The sequence below is a fragment of the Salmo trutta genome, chromosome 13 (assembly GCF_901001165.1).
Source record: "Salmo trutta chromosome 13, fSalTru1.1, whole genome shotgun sequence".
Classification (NCBI taxonomy): Eukaryota; Metazoa; Chordata; class Actinopteri; order Salmoniformes; family Salmonidae; genus Salmo; species Salmo trutta.
In genome coordinates this window covers 75,955,181-75,974,989 of record NC_042969.1, presented here as the reverse complement: position 1 = coordinate 75,974,989, position 19,809 = coordinate 75,955,181, and the positions used below count along the sequence as shown (strand labels likewise).

The 19,809-nt window shown below is 45.7% G+C and overlaps 1 protein-coding gene across 5 annotated transcripts in view; it reads right to left on the bottom strand.

Annotated features, from left to right (window-relative positions):
- The window catches only part of LOC115206538 (phosphatidylinositol 4,5-bisphosphate 3-kinase catalytic subunit beta isoform), a 79,398-nt gene that overhangs the window by 47,128 nt on the left and 12,461 nt on the right, over positions 1 to 19,809 (bottom strand). For 2 of the 5 annotated variants that reach the window (XM_029773644.1, XM_029773646.1), the window contains exon 2: positions 16,270 to 16,346. The exons of 1 other annotated variant lie outside the window; for it this stretch is intronic. The gene's annotated coding sequence lies outside the window, so the exon portion shown is untranslated. Of the gene's footprint in view, positions 1 to 2,311; positions 2,342 to 16,269; positions 16,347 to 19,809 lie in introns of those variants that run through there. 2 more of the 5 variants (XM_029773645.1, XM_029773648.1) reach the window with 2 other exon arrangements.

Below are 19,809 nucleotides of genomic sequence, written 5' to 3'. Positions count from 1 at the left end.
ACACTCCACGCTCCACAGCCAGACACACACTCCACGCTCCACAGCCAGACACACACTCCACGCTCCACAGCCAGACGCACGAGCTCTACAGCCAGACGCACGAGCTCTACAGCCAGACGCACGAGCTCTACAGCCAGACGCACGAGCTCTACAGCCAGACGCACGAGCTCTACAGCCAGACGCACGAGCTCTACAGCCAGACGCACGAGCTCTACAGCCAGACGCACGAGCTCTATAGCCAGACGCACAAGCTCTATAGCCAGACGCACAAGCTCTATAGCCAGACGCACAAGCTCTATAGCCAGAAATGGTTCTTATATCATGTAGTCTTTGGAATCCACTCACTGTGCAGCGTGGCCGCACTTGACATGAACCTGAGGCCTCTGGGAGAACATTTGGGTGGAGGCAGAGAACTCACTCCTGCCAAACATAACGAATGGAGAGAGAGCGAGAGAGAGAAAGAGTAACAACGAGATGGGGAGGGAATGAGGAGAGAGGAAACAGCAAGAAAGAAGATTGAGTGATGGCAAGACATGATGTTAATGTGTATTTCTCTGTGTGTGGATACAGTAAGCTGCAGTGTTAGATGTGTTCAACTGGAGGCCCCACCCCTCCAACACCTGTGTCATAATTCTGACCTCGTGACCCCAATTTTAACATGGCTTTTAACATGGCTACTGGCAAACATACTGCGAAGTATAACAGAGAATATTAAACCCTGGTAGGATGACACAGGGGCTGCTGGAAGTCCCCTCAGATTATCAACACATGCAATAGAAATAGGCCAATTTTGTTAAAACAAAGCTACACCTACATTACAATCATAGGAGCTTTAATGAAAAAAAGCTAATGTTATGCTAATTAACAAATTCAGTGTGTAAATATAATTAAATATTCATAGTTGCACATAACACAGCCTGCCACCTTATAAAGATCTCGGTTGGAGGATAAGTGCCCAATTGTCCTTTAATCCAGTGTACTTTGTGTTTTTCTTTATGCATACATGTGTATAGATGATGTAATGCATTATAGATGCCTGTAACATGTGACTACATTTTTTTTGTATCTCAAAACCCAATTTGAGTGGTCCACAATGTGGTTTAAGTTTCTTTAAATCGTATTATTTTATTTTTTGCTAACTTCACACATTCTGTCACTGGTCTGAGAGAAAATGTGCAGTTTTAAAGATAATTTAATGTAATTCTACAGACTTTGACATGGCTTCTGCCGTGTTCTTATTCTGAGTGACTCAAACATAAAAAATAAATAAATGGGAGCCCCATGCCATGACATTTTGGAAATTTTAGATTCCCCCGACTGTAAATTTAGATTTCGGTGATTGCTAGTTCTCAAATCTCTTTTTCAATCATATTTTTGGGAGTGGCGGTAACGATTTAGCAGCAGTGGCCCACCACTGCTAAATGGATATAGGGAAAAGACTGCACACACACACACACTCACAGCAAAGGTCACAATAACAAGCAGCTCTTCTAACAAGGAGCTCTCCATTACAGAAAGTTTTAGAATTTTCACACCTCCCTCAGGGAATGAGAGAGGGAGAGGGTGGGAGGGAGCGAATGGAGGACAGAGCGATAGCAAGATAGAAAAAGTGGAGGAAAGGGCAAAAGAGGAGTGTAAAGTAACAGAAGAAGCATACTTTTATTAAGCAATATTATTTCAGGATTAAAGTTGCAACAGACAGGGAATCAGAGAGAGGGAAGAGGAGAGAAAGTTGTTTATGGATGAGGGAGAGAACAAGAGGGTTAAATGGGGATAGATGGTGCTGGCAATAGAGGGAGAAGGGAAGAGCGAGATGGGAGTTACAATGTTTGCCTGTGGCGGGTGAGCTGGCCTGGGTCTCTACAATAGTCCTCTGTCCCCGGTCAGCTCAATCATCTCTGTGTGTGTGTGTGTGTGTGTGTGTGTGTGTGTGTGTGTGTGTGTGTGTGTGTGTGTGTCTTTCAGAGTGTCAGTGAAGGCAGTCCCGTGCCCCACCCCACACCAACACTGGCCTTGTGTCAACCCTGCCCCCACCCCTCTCACCTCATCAGACCGTTGCATTCCCCCTGCAGGAAAAACAGTAAGGCCACAAAAACCAAACAGGCCATTACAACCCAGCAAAACACATGGGCCACAGAGATCAGTTACGATGGCGCCGGAGGGGAGGGCTGCAGTCTTATTGGCTCTTAACCAACCATGCTATTAAAAAAAAAAAAAAGCCTTGTTCGTAACTTGTTTTGTACATAATGTTGCTGCTACCATCTCTTATGACCGAAAAGAGCTTCTGGACATCAGAACTGCGTTTACTCACCTCAAACTGGACAAAGAGTTATTCTTCAATGAGTCGTATGGGAGGGATATACTACTACTAGACACCAGACCAGGCCCAGATCTCCGTGATTCGCTGGAAAAGGAAACTGAGATTTAGTGGAAAAAGATCAGGGTGCCTTGTGAGAATCAGGCGACGAGTGAATAATCTGGCCTTGCCTTCCGTCCTGCTAGCTAATGTTCAATCGCTGGACAATAAATGGGACGAGCTGAAAGCACGTATATCCTATCAACTGCACATTAAAAACTGTAGTATCTTATGTTTCACTGAGTCGTGGCTGAACGACAAAATTAAGAACATACAGCTGGCGGGTTATACACTATTGGCAGGACTGAACAGCAGCATCTGGTAAAACATAGGGCAGGGGCCTATGCATGCATGTGAACAACAGCTGGTGCACGATATCTAAGGAATTCTCGAGGTTTTGCTCGCCTGAGGTAGAGTATCTCATGATAGTGTGGTCTACAGTTTACCTACCTAGAGAGTTTCATCTGTATTTTTCGTAGCTGTCTACATACCACCACAGACTGATGGTGGCACTAAAACCACGCTCAATGAGCTGCATACCGCCATAAGCAAACAGGAAAACACTTGGAGGCGGCGCTCCTAGTGGCCGGGGACTTTAATGCAGGGAAACTTAAATCACTTTTACCTAATTTATACCAGCATGTTAAATGTGCAACCAGAGGGGGGAAAAAAACAACTCTGGACCACCTTTACTCCACATAGATGCGTACAAAGCTCTCCCTCGCTCTCCATTTGGCAAATCTGACCATAATTCTATTCTTGTGATTCCTGCTTACAAGCAAAAATGAAAGCAGGAAGCACCAGTGCCTCGGTCTATAAAAAAAGTGGTCAGATGAAGCAGCTGCTAAACTACAAGACTGCTTTGCTAGCACAGACTGGAATATGTTCTGGGATTCTTCCGATGGCATTGAGGAGAACACCACATCAGTTAATGGCTTTATCAATAGTGTAATGGCTTTATCAATAGGACGTCGTCCCCACAGTGACTGTACATACAAAAGGGAAGCACAGCCGAGAGTTGCCCAGTGGCACAAGCCTACCAGACTAGCTAAATAACTTCTATGCTTGCTTTGAGGCAAGTAACACTGAAACATGCATGAGAGAATCAGCTGTTCTGGACAACTGTGTGATCACGCTCTCCACAGCTGATGTGAGTAAGACCGTTCAAATAGTTCAACATTCACAAGGACGCAGGGCCAGACAGATTACCAGGATGTGTACTCCGAGCATGCGTTGACCAACTGGCAAGTGTCTTCACTTACATTTTCAACCTCTCGGTCTGAGTCTGTAATGCCAACATGTTTCAAGCAGACCACCATAGTCCTTGTGCCCAAGAATGCTAAGGTAACCTGCCTAAATGACTACTGACCCATAGCACTCATGTCTGTAGCCATGAAATGCTTTGAAAGGCTGGTCATGGCTCACATCAACACCATTACCCCAGAAACCCTAGACACACTCCAATATGCATACCGTACCAACAGATCCACAGATGATGCAATCTCTATTGCACTCCACACTGCCCTTTCCCACCTGGACAAAAGGAACACCTATGTGAGAATGCTGTTCATTGACTAGAGCTCAGCGTTCAACACCATAGTGCCCTCAAAGCTCACCACTTAGCTAAGGACCCTGGGACTAAACACCTCCCTCTGCAACTGGATCCTGGATTTCCTGATGGGCCACCCCCAGGTGGTAAGGGTAGGTAACACATCTGCCACACTGATCCTCAATACGGGGGCCCCTCAGGGGTGCGTGCTTAGCCCCCTCCTGTATTCCCTGATCACTCATGACTGCACGGCCAGGCACAACTCCAACACCATTTTGTTTGCTGATGACAACAGCGGTAGGCCTGATCACCGACAACGATGAGACCTGATTGTGTGGTGCAAGGACAACAATCTCTCCCTCAACATGATCAAGACAAAGGAGAGGATTGTGGACTACACGAAAAGGAGGACCGAGCACGCACCTCATTCTCATCGACAGGGTTGTAGTGGAGCAGGTTGAGAGCTTCAAGTTCCTTGGCGTCCACATCACCAACAAACTAACATGGTCCAATCACACCAAGACAGTTGTGAAGAGGGCACGACAAAACCTATTCCCCCTCAGGAGACTGAAAAGATTTGGCATGGGTCCTCAAAAAGGTTCTACAGCTGCACCATCGAGAGCATCCTGACGGGTTGCATCACTGCCTGGTATGGCAACTGCTCGGCCTCCGACGGCAAGGCACTATAAAGGGTAGTGCGTACGGCCCAGTACATCAGCGGGGCCAAGCATCCTGCCATCCAGGACCTCTATACCAGCCGGTGTCAGTGGAAGGCCCTAAACATTGTCTAAGACTCCAGCCACCCTAGTCATAGACTGTTCTCTCTGGTACCGCACGGCACCAAGTCTAGGTGCAAGAGACTCCTAAATAGCTTCTACCTCCAAGCCATAAGACTCCTGAACGGCTAATCAAATGGCTACCCAGACTATTTGCATTGCCCCCCCCCCTCTCAATAGCAAGGCTATGCTCACTGAGACTGTACATAGTCTGTCCCTCTCTTTCCCACGTTTTAGGCCACACCCTGACTGTCAAATGAGCATCAAGCAGACGCCCACTGACAGTAAGTGGCTGCTATGGCCCTTCCGGTTTTGTTGTGATCGTGGTTGCGTCTTCACAGCAGCTCAGCGTTGGGTTGAAACAGGTTCAGCTCTGTCCTCTGACACAATCAGCTCATTTAACAAAAACGAACATTGAGGAAGTACCCCTCTATGAGCAAATGTGGAAAGCATGACGACAAAAGAGGAAATATGATGAGCGATAGAGCCATGACGAGACTCAAGACAAGGGCTGCATGGTGATAGTTCCTCAATAGTCTCTCCTCTCCTTAAATCATACTCACTCATCTATAAAATAAGGTAAGTGAAAGAAATGTGACAGATGCCTCAAGGTGATTAAGTACCCATGTCCAAACGTTTATCTATTTGTCTGTCCCATTTTACCAGGAGAAATAAAGGAGAAACAGAGACTGATAACTATTTCTATCTAAGAATAGTAGGCTAAGGCAGGAACAGGGAAGTTGAGCTATCCTCTTTCAAAGCAAGACTGATGAAGAGGTATTCTAATGTCACTGACAAAGCACAATGCTAGGAGTGTCTTCAAACCAGTCGCTGGCTCCAGACTAGCTATAAAGAAGTCTGAAACCGTCTCTGCACCCGATAATGCTCAGACAGAGAACACCAGGAACAAACGTATAAAAATAACACCAAGCTGTCTTGAATGTAACAATGCACACGCACACTCTTTTTCCCTCTTCTTGTGTGTGTGTGTGTGTGTGTGTGTGTGTGTGTGTGTGTGTGTGTCTCGCAAACAAAGGCACGAACAGGCTCCAGGTGACTATTGCCAGGGACACTGCTCTAGTAAGCAGTACTTTAGTGTCCTTCCGATAGTCTGTCTGTCTCAGTCTGTCTGTCCGTCCCTGCAGGTTGTAACTTACCAACTCTGTCAGTCTGAGCTCTTTTACATTAAAACCAATCTGCACTGTTGCTGTACATACATTGAATGAGTACAATAACATACATCATCAACATGTTTCCATATTATCACTATACTGTATACAGTGCATTCTGAAAGTACTCAGACCGTTTATCTTTTTCCATATTTTGTTACATTACAGCCTTATTCTAAAATGGATGAAATAGCTTTTTTCCCCTCTATCTACTAGAGGTCGACCGATTAACTTATGGATAGGGGGCAGTATTTTCACGGCCGGATAAAAAACGTACCCGATTTAATCTGATTATTACTCCTGCCCAGAAACTAGAATATGCATATAATTATTAGCTTTGGATAGAAAACACTCCAAAGTTTCTAAAACTGTTTGAATGGTGTCTGAGTATAACAGAACTCATTTGGCAGGCCAAAACCTGAGAAGATTCCTAACAGGAAGCGCCCTCTCTGACTATTTCTTGGCCTTCTTGATCATCTCTATCCAAAACAGGGGATCTCTGGCATAACGTGACATTTTCTAACGCTCCCATAGGCTCTCAGAAGGCGCCAGAACTTTGAATGATGACTTTGCAGGCCATGGCTGAAAAACAGTAGCGCATTTGGATAGTGGTCGATCTGAGAACAATGAGACTGGGGGCGCGTGCACGAGCCGACACCATGTTTTTATTTTTTTGTCTTTGAACGAAAACAGGGTTTCCCGGTCGGAATATTATCGCTTTTTTTTATGAGAAAAATCGCATAAAAATTGATTTTAAACAGCGTTTGACATGCTTCGAAGTACGTTAATGGAATATTTAGACATTTTTTGTCACGAAACGCGCCGGGTGCGTCACCCTTCGGATAGTGTCTTGAACGCCGCCATTTGGATATAACTATGGATTATTTGGGACCAAACCAACATTTGTTATTGAAGTAGAAGTCCTGGGAGTGCATTCTGACGAAGAACAGCAAAGGTAATCCAATTTTTCTAATAGTAAATCTGAGTTTGGTGAGTAGCAAACTTGGTGGGTGTCAAAATAGCTAGCCATGATGGCGAGCTATCTACTCAGAATATTGCAAAATGTGCTTTCACCGAAAAGCTATTTTAAAATCAGACACCGCGATTGCATAAAGGAGTTCTGTATCTATAATTCTTAAAATAATTGTTATGTTTTTTGTGAACGTTAAATCGTGAGTAATTTAGTAAATTCACCAGAAGTGTTTGGTGGGAATGCTAGTTCTGAACGTCACATGCTAATGTAAAAAGCTGTTTTTTGATATAAATATGAACTTGATTTAACAAAACATGCATGTATTGTATAACATAATGTCCTAGGAGTGTCATCTGATGAAGATCAAAGGTTAGTGTTGCATTTAGCTGTGGTTTTGTTTTTTGTGACATTATATGCTAGCTTGAAAAATGATTATTTCTGGCTGGGTACTCTGCTGACATAATCTAATGTTTTGCTTTCGCTGTAAAGCCTTTTTGAAATCGGACAGTGTGGTTAGATAAAGGAGAGTCTTGTCTTTAAAATGCTGTAAATAGTCATATGTTTGAAAAATTGAAGTTTTTGGATTTTCGAGGACTTTGTATTTCGCGCCACGCCCATCATTGGATATTGGAGCAGGTGTTCCGCTAGCAGAACATCTAGATGTAAGAGGTTAATGAACATGCACCTGTGGAACGGTCATTAAGACACTAACAGCTTACAGACGGCAATTAAGGTCACAGTTATGAAAACCTAGGAGACTAAAGAGGCCTTTCTACTGACTCTGAAAAACACCAAAAGAAAGATGCCCAGGGTCCCTGCTCATCTGCGTGAACGTGCCTTAGGCATGCTGCAAGGAAGCATGAGGAGTGCAGATGAGGCCAGGGCAATAAATTGCAATGTCCGTAATGTGAGACGCCTAAGACAGCGCTAAAGGGAGACAGGATGGACAGCTGATCATCCTCACAGTGGCAGACCACATGTAAAAACACCAGCACAGGATCGGTACATCTGAACATTACACCTGCGGGACAGGTACAGGATGGCAACAACTGCCCGAGTTACACCAGGAACGCACAATCCCTCCATCAGTGCTCAGACTGTCCGCAATAGGCTGAGAGATGCTGGACTGAGGGCTTGTAGGCTTGTTGTAAGGCAGGTCCTCACCAGACATCACCGGCAACAACGTTGCCTATGGGCACAAACCCACCGTCGCTGGACCAGACAGGACTGTCAAAAAGTGCTCTCCACTGAAGAGTCGCGGGTTTGTCTCACCAGGGGTAATGGTCGGATTCGTGTTTATCGTCGAAGGAATGAGCATTACACCGAGGCCTGTACTCTGGTGCGGGATCGATTTGGAGATGGATGGTCCGTCATGATCTGGGGCGGTGTGTCACAGCATCATCGGACTGACCTTGTTGTCATTGCAGGCAATCTCAACGCTGTGCGTTACAGGGAAGAAATCCTCCTCCCTCATGTGGTACCCTTCCTGCAGGCTCATCCTGACATGACCCTCCAGCATGACAATGCCACCAGCCATACTGCTCGTTCTGTGCGTGATTTCCTGCAAGACAGGAATGTCAGTGTTCTGCCATGGCCATCGAAGAGCCCGGATCTCAATCCCATTGAGCACGTCTGGGACTTGTTGGATCGGAGGGTGAGGGCTAGGGCCATTCCCCCCCAGAAATGTCCGGGAACTTGCAGGTGCCTTGGTGGAAGAGTGGGTAACATCTCGCAGCAAGAACTGGCAAATCTGGTGCAGTACTTAATGCAGCTGGTGGCCACACCAGATACTGACGTACTTTGATTTTGAACCCCCCCCCCCCTCCTTTGTTCAGGGACACATGATTAAATTTCTGTTAGTCACACGTCTGTGGAACTTGTTCAGTTTGTCTCAGTTGTTGAATCTTATGTTCATACAAATATTTACACATGTTAAGCTTGCTGAAAATAAATGCAGGTGACAGTGAGAGGAAGTTTCTTTTTTGCTGAGTTTAGTAATAGATCTACCATAGTCCTTTATAAATACCTGCTAGTCTCCCATGCAGTACAATAACCTTATGGGTAGTGGCCACACTGTACGTGTTAATAATACCACCAAAACATTAATAGGCACCACAGAAGGGTTTCCTAGGATTGTATGTGGAAGGGTTCATGGTAGCACTTCACATATCAACTAAAAGGCATTCCAGTGAATAGAATCCAACTATAAATCAAAACACAAAAACTATTCTTGAGAGAAAACCAAGTTTGAACTCCAATTCAATTCCGGGAATGGCCAGTGCCATGTTGGAGCTTAGACAGTCAAAAAAGGTTTGTGCCACTGTCTTAACCATTTCTTGTGCTCTGGGGGTGATGGCCGAGGTAGAAAGACGGGAAAAGCAACAGGATCAAAGAGACAGACTGAACCAGAGATAATAGAATCAGGGTCTTTTTCCACATTATTCTGAGTGGCAACAGATGAACAGAGCTCAGCTGAAGAGAGAGGGAGCAGGTTGAGAGAGGGAGTGTGAAAGAAGGGAGAAGAGGAGCAACAGAATGATAAAGGGAGAGAAAAGCAGGTTGAAGACATTCGCTCCTCATTCACTCAGCCTACGGAGTCCACTCAGCCTACGGAGTCCACTCAGCCTACGGAGTCCACTCAGCCTACGGAGTCCACTCAGCCTACGGAGTCCACTGGTTCCACTCAGCCTACAGCTTGACCTCTTTCTCCCCTCTCTCTCTAGATGAAAACCTGCAACTAGTCAGGCTGTCCGACCTGCCTGCTCGACCCCATCCCCTCCTCCCTTCTTCAGACCATCTCTGGAGACCTCCCATTCCGCACGTCCCTCATCCCTGACCACTGGCTGCGTTCTCGGACTTCAAAAAGGCAATACTCGACCCCTCTGACATCAAACTACAGACCAGTATCCCCTTTTTCCCCTTTCCAAAACACTTGTGTGCTGTCTCTGACTGACTCTTGCCATTTCTCTCAGAACAATCTTCTTGACCCTAACCAGTCAGGCTTCCTCTGTGTCACGGTGGCTCTCCCCACTGCCAAAGCTGACTCTCTCTCCTCTGTTCTCATCCTCCTAGATCTATCCACTGCATTCGACACAGTGAACCATCAGATCCTCCTCTCCACCCTCAGGGCTGGGCCTCCCAGGATCTTTTTATTTACATTTTTTATTTCACCTTTATTTAACCAGGTAGGCTAGTTGAGAAAAAGTTCTCATTTGGAACTGCGACTTGGCCAAGATAAAGCAAAGCAGTTCGACACATACAACACAGAGTTACACATGGAATAAACAAACATACAATCAATAATACAGTAGGAAAATCGATACACAGCGTTTGCAAATGAGGTAGGATAAGAGAGGTAAGGCAATAAATAGGCCATGGTGGCAAAGTAATTACAATATAGCAATTAAACACAAATGGTAGGATGTGCAGAAGATGAATGTGCAAGTTGAGATACTGGGGTGTAAAGGAGCAAGATAAATAAATACAGTATGGGGATGAGGTAGATTGGATATTTACAGATGAGCTATGTACAGGTGCAGTGATCTGTGAGTCGCTCTGACAGCTGGTGCTTATTAAAGCTAGTGAGGGAGGTAAGGGTCTCCAGCTTCAGAGATGTTTGCAGTTCGTTCCAGTCATTGGCAGCAGAGAACTGGAAGGAGAGACGGCCAAAGGAAGAATTGGCTTTGGGACCAGTGAGAAATACCTGCTGGAGCGCGTGCTACGGGTGGGTGCTGCTATGGTGACCAGTGAGCTGAGATAAGGCAGGGCTTTACCTAGCAGAGACTTGTAGATGACCTGGAGCCAGTGGATTTGGCGACGAGTATGAAGTGAGGGCCAGCCAACGAGAGCGTACAGGTTGCAGTGGTGGGTAGTATATGGGGCTTTGGTGACAAAACAGATGGCACTGTGATAGCAAACTGGATACAGTCTGAGTAGAGTATTGGAAGCTAATTTGTAAATGACATCGTCGATGTCGAGGATCGGTAGGATGGTCAGTTTTACGAGGGTATGTTTGGCAGCATGAGTGAAGGATGCTTTGTTGCGAAATAGGAAGCCGATTCTAGATTTAATTTTGGATTGGAGATGTTTAATGCGAGTCTGGAAGGAGAGTTTACAGTCTAACCAGACACCTAGGTATTTGTAGTTGTCCACATATTCTAACTCAGAACCGTCCAGAGTAGTGATGCTGGACGGGCGGGTGGGTGGGTGTGGGCAGGGATCGGTTGAAGAGCATGCATTTAGTTTTACTTGCATTTAAGAGCAGTTGGAGGCCACGGAAGGAGAGTTGTATGGCATTTAAGCTCATCTGGAGGTTAGTTAACACAGTGTCCAACGAAGGGCCAGAGGTATACAGAATGGTGTCGTCTGCGTAGAGGTGGATCAAAGAATCATCAGCAGCGAGAGCGACATCATTAATGTATACAGAGAAGAGAGTCGGCCTGAGAACTGAACCCTGTGGCACCCCCATGGAGACTGCCAGAAGTCTGGACAACAGGCCCTCCGATTAGACATTCTGAACTCTTTCGGAGAAGTAGTTGGTGAACCAAGCAAGGCAATCATTTGAGAAACCAAGGCTGTTGAGTCTGCCAATAAGAATGTGGTGATTGACAGAGTCAAAAGCCTTAGCCAGGTTGATGAATACGGCTGCACAGTAAATGTCTCTTATCGATGCCAATTACGATATCGTTTAGGACCTTGAGCGTGGCTGAGGTGCACCCATGACCAGCTCTGAAACCAGATTGCATAGCGGAGAAGAGATTCGAAATGGTTGATAATGTGTTTGTTAAATTGGCTTTCAAAGACCTTAGAAAGGCAGGGTAGAATAGATATAGGTCTGTAGCAGTTTGGGTCTAGAGTGTCTCCCCATTTGAAGAGGGGGACGACCGCGGCAGCTTTCCAATCTATGGGAATCTAGTAATAGGGGTTGCAATCATTTTGGCAGATAATTTTAGAAAGAGAGGGTCCAGATTGTCTAGCCCAGCTGATTTGTAGGGGTCCAGATTTTGCAACTCTTTCAGAATATCAGCTATCTGGAGTTGGGTGAAGGAGAAGTGGCGGAGGTTTGGGCGAGTTGCTGTGGGGAGCGCAGGGCTTTTGACCGGGGTAGGGGTAGCCAGGTGGAAAGCATGGCCAGCCATAGAAAAATGATTATTGAAATTCTCAATTATTGTGGATTTATCGGTAGTAACAGTGTTTCCTAGCCTCAGTGCAGTGGGCAGCTCGGAGGTGGTGCTCTTATTCTCCATGGACTTTACAGTGTCTCAGAACTTTGAGTTTGTACTACAGGATGCAAATTTCTGTTTGAAAAAGCTAGACATAGCTTTCCTAACTGCCTGTGTATATTGATTACTAACTTCCCTAAAAAGGTGCATATCACGGGGGCTATTCGATGCTAATGCAGAACGCCACAAGATGTTTTTGTGTTGGTTAAGGGCAGACAGGTCTGGAGTGAACCAAGGGCTATATCTATTCCCCTAGTTCTACATTTTTTGAATGGAGCATGCTTATTTAAGATAGTGAGGAAGGCACTTTTAAAGAATAACCAGGCATCCTCTACTGACGGGATGAGGTCAATGTCATTCCAGGATACCCCGGCCAGATCGACTAGAAAGGCCTGTTCGCTTTAGTGTTTCAGGGAGTGTTTGACAGTGATGAGGGGTGGTGTTTGACCACAGACCCATTACGGATGCAGGCAATGATGCAGTGATCACTGAGATCTTGGTTGAAAACAGCAGAGGTGTATTTGGAGGGCGAGTTTGTTAGGCATCAAGCTCAGATTGTCGGATGGCCAGGGTGTTAAGCATGTCCCAGTTTAGGTCACCTAGCAGCACGAGCTCAGAAGATAGATGGGGGGGGGGGGGGGAATCAATTCACATATGGTGTCCAGGGCACAGCTGGGGGCAGAGGGTGGTCTATAGCAAGCGGCAACGATGAGAGCTTGTTTCTGGAAAAGTTAATTTTTGGAAGTAGAAGCTCAAATTGTTTTGGTACAGACCTGGATAGTAAGATAGAACTCTGCAGGCTCTCTCTGCAGTAGATTGCAACACCGCCCCCTTTGGCAGTTCTATCTTGGCGGAAAATGTTATAGTTAGGCATGGACATTTCAGGGTTTTTGGTGGTTTTCCTAAGCCAGGATTCAGACACGGCTAAGACATCCGGGTTGGCAGAATGTGCTAAAGCAGTGAATAAAGCAAACTTAGGGAGTAGGCTTCTAATGTTAACACGTAAAAGCCTTGGTTTCATGCTGGTTACCTGGGGAATAGGAGTGGAGCTAGGCACTGCAGGGCCTGGATTAACCTCTACATCACCAGAGGAACAGAGGGGTAGGGTAAGGGTACGGCTAAAGGCTATAAGGACTGGCCGTCTAGCACGTTCGGAAGAGAGAATAAACAGAGCAGGTTTCTGGGCACAATATATAGATTCAAGGCATAATGTACAGACAAAGGTATGGTAGGAAGAGAGTACATTGGAGTTAAACCTAGGCATTGAGTAATGATGAGAGAGATATAGCCTCGAGACGTTTAAACCAGGTGATGTCATCGCATATGTGGGAGGTGGAACAACATGGTTGGTTAAGGCATATTGAGCAGGGCTAGAGGCTCTACAGTGAAATAAGACAGTAATCACTAACCAGGACAGTAATGGACAAGGCATATTGATATTAGGGAGAGGCATGCGTAGCCAAGTGAACATATGGGTCCAGTGAGTGGTTGGGCTGGCAAGCTAGCATAAGGGACATCGCGATGGGGTAAAGGTCTGTTTTTGCCTCCTCGTGTGGTGACGTCGATAGACCAGTCTTGGAATTAGTAGGGTTCCAAGTAGCAGAGGGGTCCAAGTCCAATTGGCAAAATAGGTACAGTGGTCCAAGAAACTGGCCGTAGGATCAGCTAACAGTCCAATATGCTATAGATAGCTAACAGACCGCAGTTAGCAGAATGGGCCTTCAGGGGACGTCGCGCCTGAGGGGCCTGTTGGGATTATGTCGGTATTCCAGTCATGAAGGATCGGCGGGGTTCCGTGCCCCGTACCGGCAGTAGAAGGGGCCCGGATATTGTAGCCGAGGAGTGGGCTTCAGGAGAAGCCCAGGAGCCCTAGCCGGGAGATGGGTCTAGCATGGGCTAGCCCCAGGCTAGTTGGTGCTTGCTACGGGACGGAAACGTTAGCCAGGAGTAGTCAACCCGGGTTGCGGTTAGCTAGCTGCCATGATCCAGATGAAAGGGTTCAGAGTTTGCGGTAGGAATCCGGGGATATGGAGAGAGAAATAGGTCCGGTATGCTCTGGTTTGAAACGCGTTGTGCGATCTGGCAAGAGCTTTCCGAGCTAAAGGTTAGCTGACTGATAGCAAGTTAGCTAGCCAGCTTCAGTTGAGGTATTCCGGTTCGGAGGTAAATAGAAATACTTTAGAAAAAAAACAAATCCACACCACATTGGGTGAGGCAGGTTGCAGGAGAGTATTTTGAAGTTGAGGTTTAGGAAAAATATTAAAAAGAATGTACAGAAAAATATATACATGGGACGAGACGTCTGACTGCTACGCCATCTTGGATTCGTCTAAAATCTTGGATTACATCCTACCTGGCAGGCCACTCCTACCAGGTGATATGGACAGGATGTGTCTGCATCACATACACCAGAAGTGAGAGTATCTTAGGGCTCAGTTCAAAGCCCTCTCCTCTTCTCTCTATACAGCGGCTCAGTCATATCTTCACATGGTCTTTCCTATCATTGCTATGTGGATGACACTCAAGTACATTTCTTCTGACACCCAGGTGGCGACACACATCTCTGTATGCCTGGCAGATATCTCAGCTTGGATATTGGCCAATCACCTCAACAAAATGGATCTGCGCTTCCTCCTGGGGAAGGCGAACCCTCTCCAAGACCTCTCCATCATGGTTGACAACTCCCCGGTGTCCCCCTCCCAGAGTGCAAAGAACATTGGCGTGACCCTGAACACCACCCTGTCGTTCTCTGCAAACATCAAAGCAGTGACCCGATCCTGTAGGTTCATGCTCTACAATCTGTAAAGTACGACCTTTCCTCACACAGGAAGAGGTGCAGGTCCTTATCCACGCACTTGTCCTCTCCCGTCTGGACTACTGCAACTCGCTGTTGGCTGGGCTCCCCGCTTGTGCCATCAAACCCCTGCAACTTACTACTAGACCATCCATTACTAGACCATGGTACTTCCCTACAGAGAAGCAAGAGGAAATGCCCCTCCTTACCTTCAGGCTACGCTCAAGTTTCTTGAACTGCATATTTGGTTAAGGGCTTGTAAGTAAACATTTCACAGTAAGTTCTACACCGGTTGTATTCAGCACATGTGACAAATAACATTTGATACCCTATAACCCAACCGGAGTATTTTGTTCTGCCAGCTCTCGTCTCGCTCACCCCCACGAGAGGGCAGCTCCCAGTCAACGCTTTTCTCTGGCCTGGCACCCTAATGGTAGAACATCCATCTTCTGGAAACATCTGAAACCCTACCTCTTCAACGAGCATCTTACATAATCCCACAGCCCCCTCCTGTCCACAACTAACCCCCCCAACTAGCACTGAATTTGCTGATAGCTACTTTGAGGAAAAATGTACTATGGCTGAGATGTGGTTGTCCCACATAGTTAATACATTTTTAAGATGGCTAAGTCACACTGGATAAGAGTGTCTGCTAAATTACTCAAATATAAAAATTTATTTAAAAAAACAATGATGGAAAAGATACGTGTCCAAGAGAATAAAAACATGTTTGGCTTTACATTACATATTTCTCTCACACAAAGCTCTCAGAGACAGACCATTGCTTATTGAGTTCATTGGATTCAATAAATCTTGCTAGGAGCCAGGCAGAGGCACAGTGTCACCATTTACCATAGATCACTACTTTGGTATGTATACAGGAATCCATGTACACACACAGTTATGGAGTCAGCCATAGCTCCATAGTCACAGACTCAGTCATAGCCCCGTGTTACTACAGAAGATTCTAGAACTCTGGAAGAGACACTATAGTTCTTGCATCCTGGTCCTGGGGGGATTCATATAACAGACATCTGAACACAGGCCAGAACTAGGGATGGAGAACAGTGACTTACTTCCTAGAGCAGTGAACTAGGCCAATATTTCAGGTTGTCATAGACAGCAAAGCGAAACTGCATGGTGGCTAGGCTACGTAGTGTTCACCTAGCAGATTTTCCCAAACTATGCTGGTGGATTTCCAATTCTCCACCTGTCAGGATACTACCCTGCCAGGTTCCAGCACACTCAGCGCAATGTATTCCAGAACACGCAAGCACACACATGCAAACATTTGCAGGTGTTCTTTACAATCATTTAGCATTTTCTTTACCGTAATGTAAGTGGGAAAAGCACCTAACTTCCCAAACAATGTGGCTATGACATATTCCCTTGGTGTTTTCCCTAAAGACACAAACACATGCAGGTCTTACCTACAGTCTCCTGGAGGCTCTTATTCCCCGTGGTTCTCCATGCTGGGGGTGTCAGGGGAGGTGGAGGGACACTGCATCTGGGGTGCAGAAGGATCAACATCAGTGTGTGTGTGGTAGTGTGAGAGTTTTTTATTTTTTTATAAGCCCAGTTTCATAGAATCTGATAGGGCATGACTACTTTGCGTGTGTGGTTTTTCCCTGGAGTGTGTGTGTGGGATGATGCTTTGAATAATGATCTTTGACACACACACACACACAAATAATCAGTTACAGAGAATCAAATGGGAGGTGTCAGTGTTATTTGTGACATGCGTCGTAAACAACAGGTGTAGACTAAAAGTGAAATGCTTACTTATGGATCCTTTTCCAACAAAACAGAGTAAAAAACAAACAAAACAAAGAATGACACGTAATAAACGCACAGTGAATAACTATAACTGATTATACAGCGAGTAGCAGTAGCGCTGATGTGTCGGGAACAAGGTAATTGAGGTAGCCGTGTACATAAACATATCAACAAAAATATGTGGACGCCCTTTCAAAATGAGTGGATTTGGCTATTTCAGCCCCCCCCCGTTGCTGACAGGTGTATAAAATCGAGCACACAGCCATGCAATATTTATAGACAAACATTAGCAATAGAATGGCCTTACTGAAGAGCGCAGTGACTTAACATGGTACCGTCATAGGATGCAACCTTTCCAACAAGTAAGTTCGTCAAATTTCTGCCCTGCTAGAGCTGCCCCGTCAACTGTAAGTGCTGTTATTGTGAAGTTGAAACGTCTAGGAGCAAACAACGGCTCAGCCGCGAAGTGGTAGGCCACAAAAAAATTAAAATTAAAAATAAGTGTCTGTCCTTAGTTGCAACACTCACTACCGAGTTCCAAACTGCCTCTGAAAGCATTTGATTAGCTGTTTAGCAGTCTTATGACTTAGGGGTAGAAGCTGTTCAGGGTCCTGTTGGTGCAAGGCCTCATGCAAAATCATTTCAGCCTCCTGAAGAGGAAGAGGCGCTGTCGTGCCCTCTTCACAACTGTGTAGGTGTTTGTGGACCAAGGGTTGGAACCAGTTCAGGGAACAGAACCTAAAAAAATATATATATTTGAGGAACAGAACCCAAACCTGAAACGAAAGTGATCCATCTTCCGGGAACAGAACCTTCATTTTAAAAGCATGGGAAACTTAATAGCGTTCCAGAAATATTTTTCCAATCCGACAAAAATTGTAACAAAGTGCCTGCGCAAAGCCCTCACTGTCAATCAGAAACTAGCTAGCTAGTCCAACATCAAACCAACTCGAAAGTTCAAAGGCATTCAAAGTTTATCCTGAAAAAAGTCGCTCCTCCGTGGGTATAATTCTATGGGCCTAATTCAGATAATACATATCATAAGATGCCCAGTGCTTCAAGGCAAGCTTCCTCAATTCTCTCTCCTCACCTCAATTTCAGTTAGATCACACCCTACACTGACAGGCAGCACAGTGGGAGTGTCTTTCATTATGATTCAACGATGCTGTTACGGCAAAATACAACTTTCCTATACAGACTAAATGGCTTACCCATCGATTTCAGAAAGGAACAATAAAAACCAATACTTTCCCCCGTTAGAACAGGTTCAGAATTTTATTTTGCTGGTGGGAAAATTGGAACCAAATTTAAAAAAAAAATATGGTTCCGTTCAGAACGAAACAATTGGAGAATGATTTATGTTCCATCCCCTGATGTGGACCATGTTAATTCCTTAGTGATGTGGACACAGGAACTTGAAGCTCTCGACTCGCTCCACTACAGCCCCATCGATCAGCTCCTTTGTCTTGCTGACATTGAGGGAGAGGTTGTTGTCCTGGCACCACACTGCCAGGCCTCTGACCTCCTCCCTATAGGTTGCCTCATCGTCATCGGTGATTACAACCACTGTCGTGTTGTCAGCAAACTTGACGATGGTGTTGGAGTCGCCCCCGTGAAGACGGTAGGCATGGCGGATGTGTTGTTGCATACCCTCAACGCCTGGGGGCAGCCATCAGGAAGTCCAGCATACAGTCACAGAGGGAGTAGTTCAGTCTCAGAGCTTGGAGAGGATTATGATGTTGAAGGCTGAGCTGTAGTCAATGATCAGTATTCTTACATTGGCATTAATTTTGTCCAGGTGGGTGCAGGCAGAGTGGGGTGCAATAGAGATTGTGTCATCTGTGGAACTGTTGGGACAGTATACGAATTTGAGTGGGTCCAGGGTGTTTGGGATGATGGTGTTGTACATGTGACATTCAAATTTGAAACTGATGTGAGCAATGAAGAGCCTTTTAAAACATTTCATGGCTTCGTGACAGTCATTCAGGCAGGTTACCTTGAGGTTCTTGGGCACAGGGACTTTGGTGGTCTGCTAGAAACAAGTTGGTATTACAGACTGGATTAGGGATAGGTTGAAAACATCAGTGAAGACACTTTCCAGCTGGTCAGCGCATGCTCTGAGTATTCCATCGGGCCCCGCGGCCTTGCAAATGTTGACCTGTTTAAAAAAGGTCTTACACATGTCGGCTACAGAGAGCAAGACCTCACGGTCGGTGAGTGTTTGAGCGAGAAGGAATGAGAGGACAGAGCGATGTGGTTCTCTGTGAGTGTGAGACTATACGGCCCTTCAACCAAAGTGGCATTTCACTCCTCTTTCCTCTCCAGCCAAGAGAAGACAACAGGTATTGCAAGCACTTCAACTCAGATATTTCTGCAGCTCACCCTTCCTCTCCCATCCCCCCTCACTCCTGCATAAAAAAAACGGTGTGCAGGTGAGGTTGGAAGCCCAAAAGGGCTTATATGAAAACCCCACCACAAGCCGCCCCTCCCCCCAAAAAAGGTTGTTCAAATAAGTTAAACAAAGCATATTAATTATAAAATTGTACATAATATACTCAGTACGCACATACCACAACATTACCCTGCTGTTTACATAAAGCACATGTATTACACCACCTCCGTCATTTAAAGGGCTATATCCACTCAGTATGGGCAGAGGAAATGTAAACTCTGTGGTATGGTAGATAAACATATTGCAGGCACACACACGAGGAGGAAGGCTGCAGACTTCCTGTGTTTTCCCAATGGCAAAGATGGCCAATCTTGTTAAGGAGGGCGTGACCTTGGGCAGCCCAGGAAAACATGTCAGAGTTCAGTTGTGTGTTTTTGTCTGTCTGTTCACTACACAGTGACACTCAGGATGGAACACATTAACCACCTTTAAGGGACTGGACAAATTCACAGAAAGAGAGAATGAAATGGCCGTAATCAAATATACTGCACGCAGTCATGCACACAGTCCATTCTGTGTTTCTCCAGAATAGGGTTTGGAAATGGACAGCTGAACACGTCAAACAAACAAGCAGACACACACACACACACACACACACACACCAAAAACCCCTAGAAGCGGCAGACTCATGCTCATTCCAGGAACTGTGTGGCTGTCGCAGTACTGATACGATCTTGTAGTCTGGAGAGTCAATGTTTAACTGACTGGATGGATTCATGGGGATCTGGGCTTATCAAAGCTC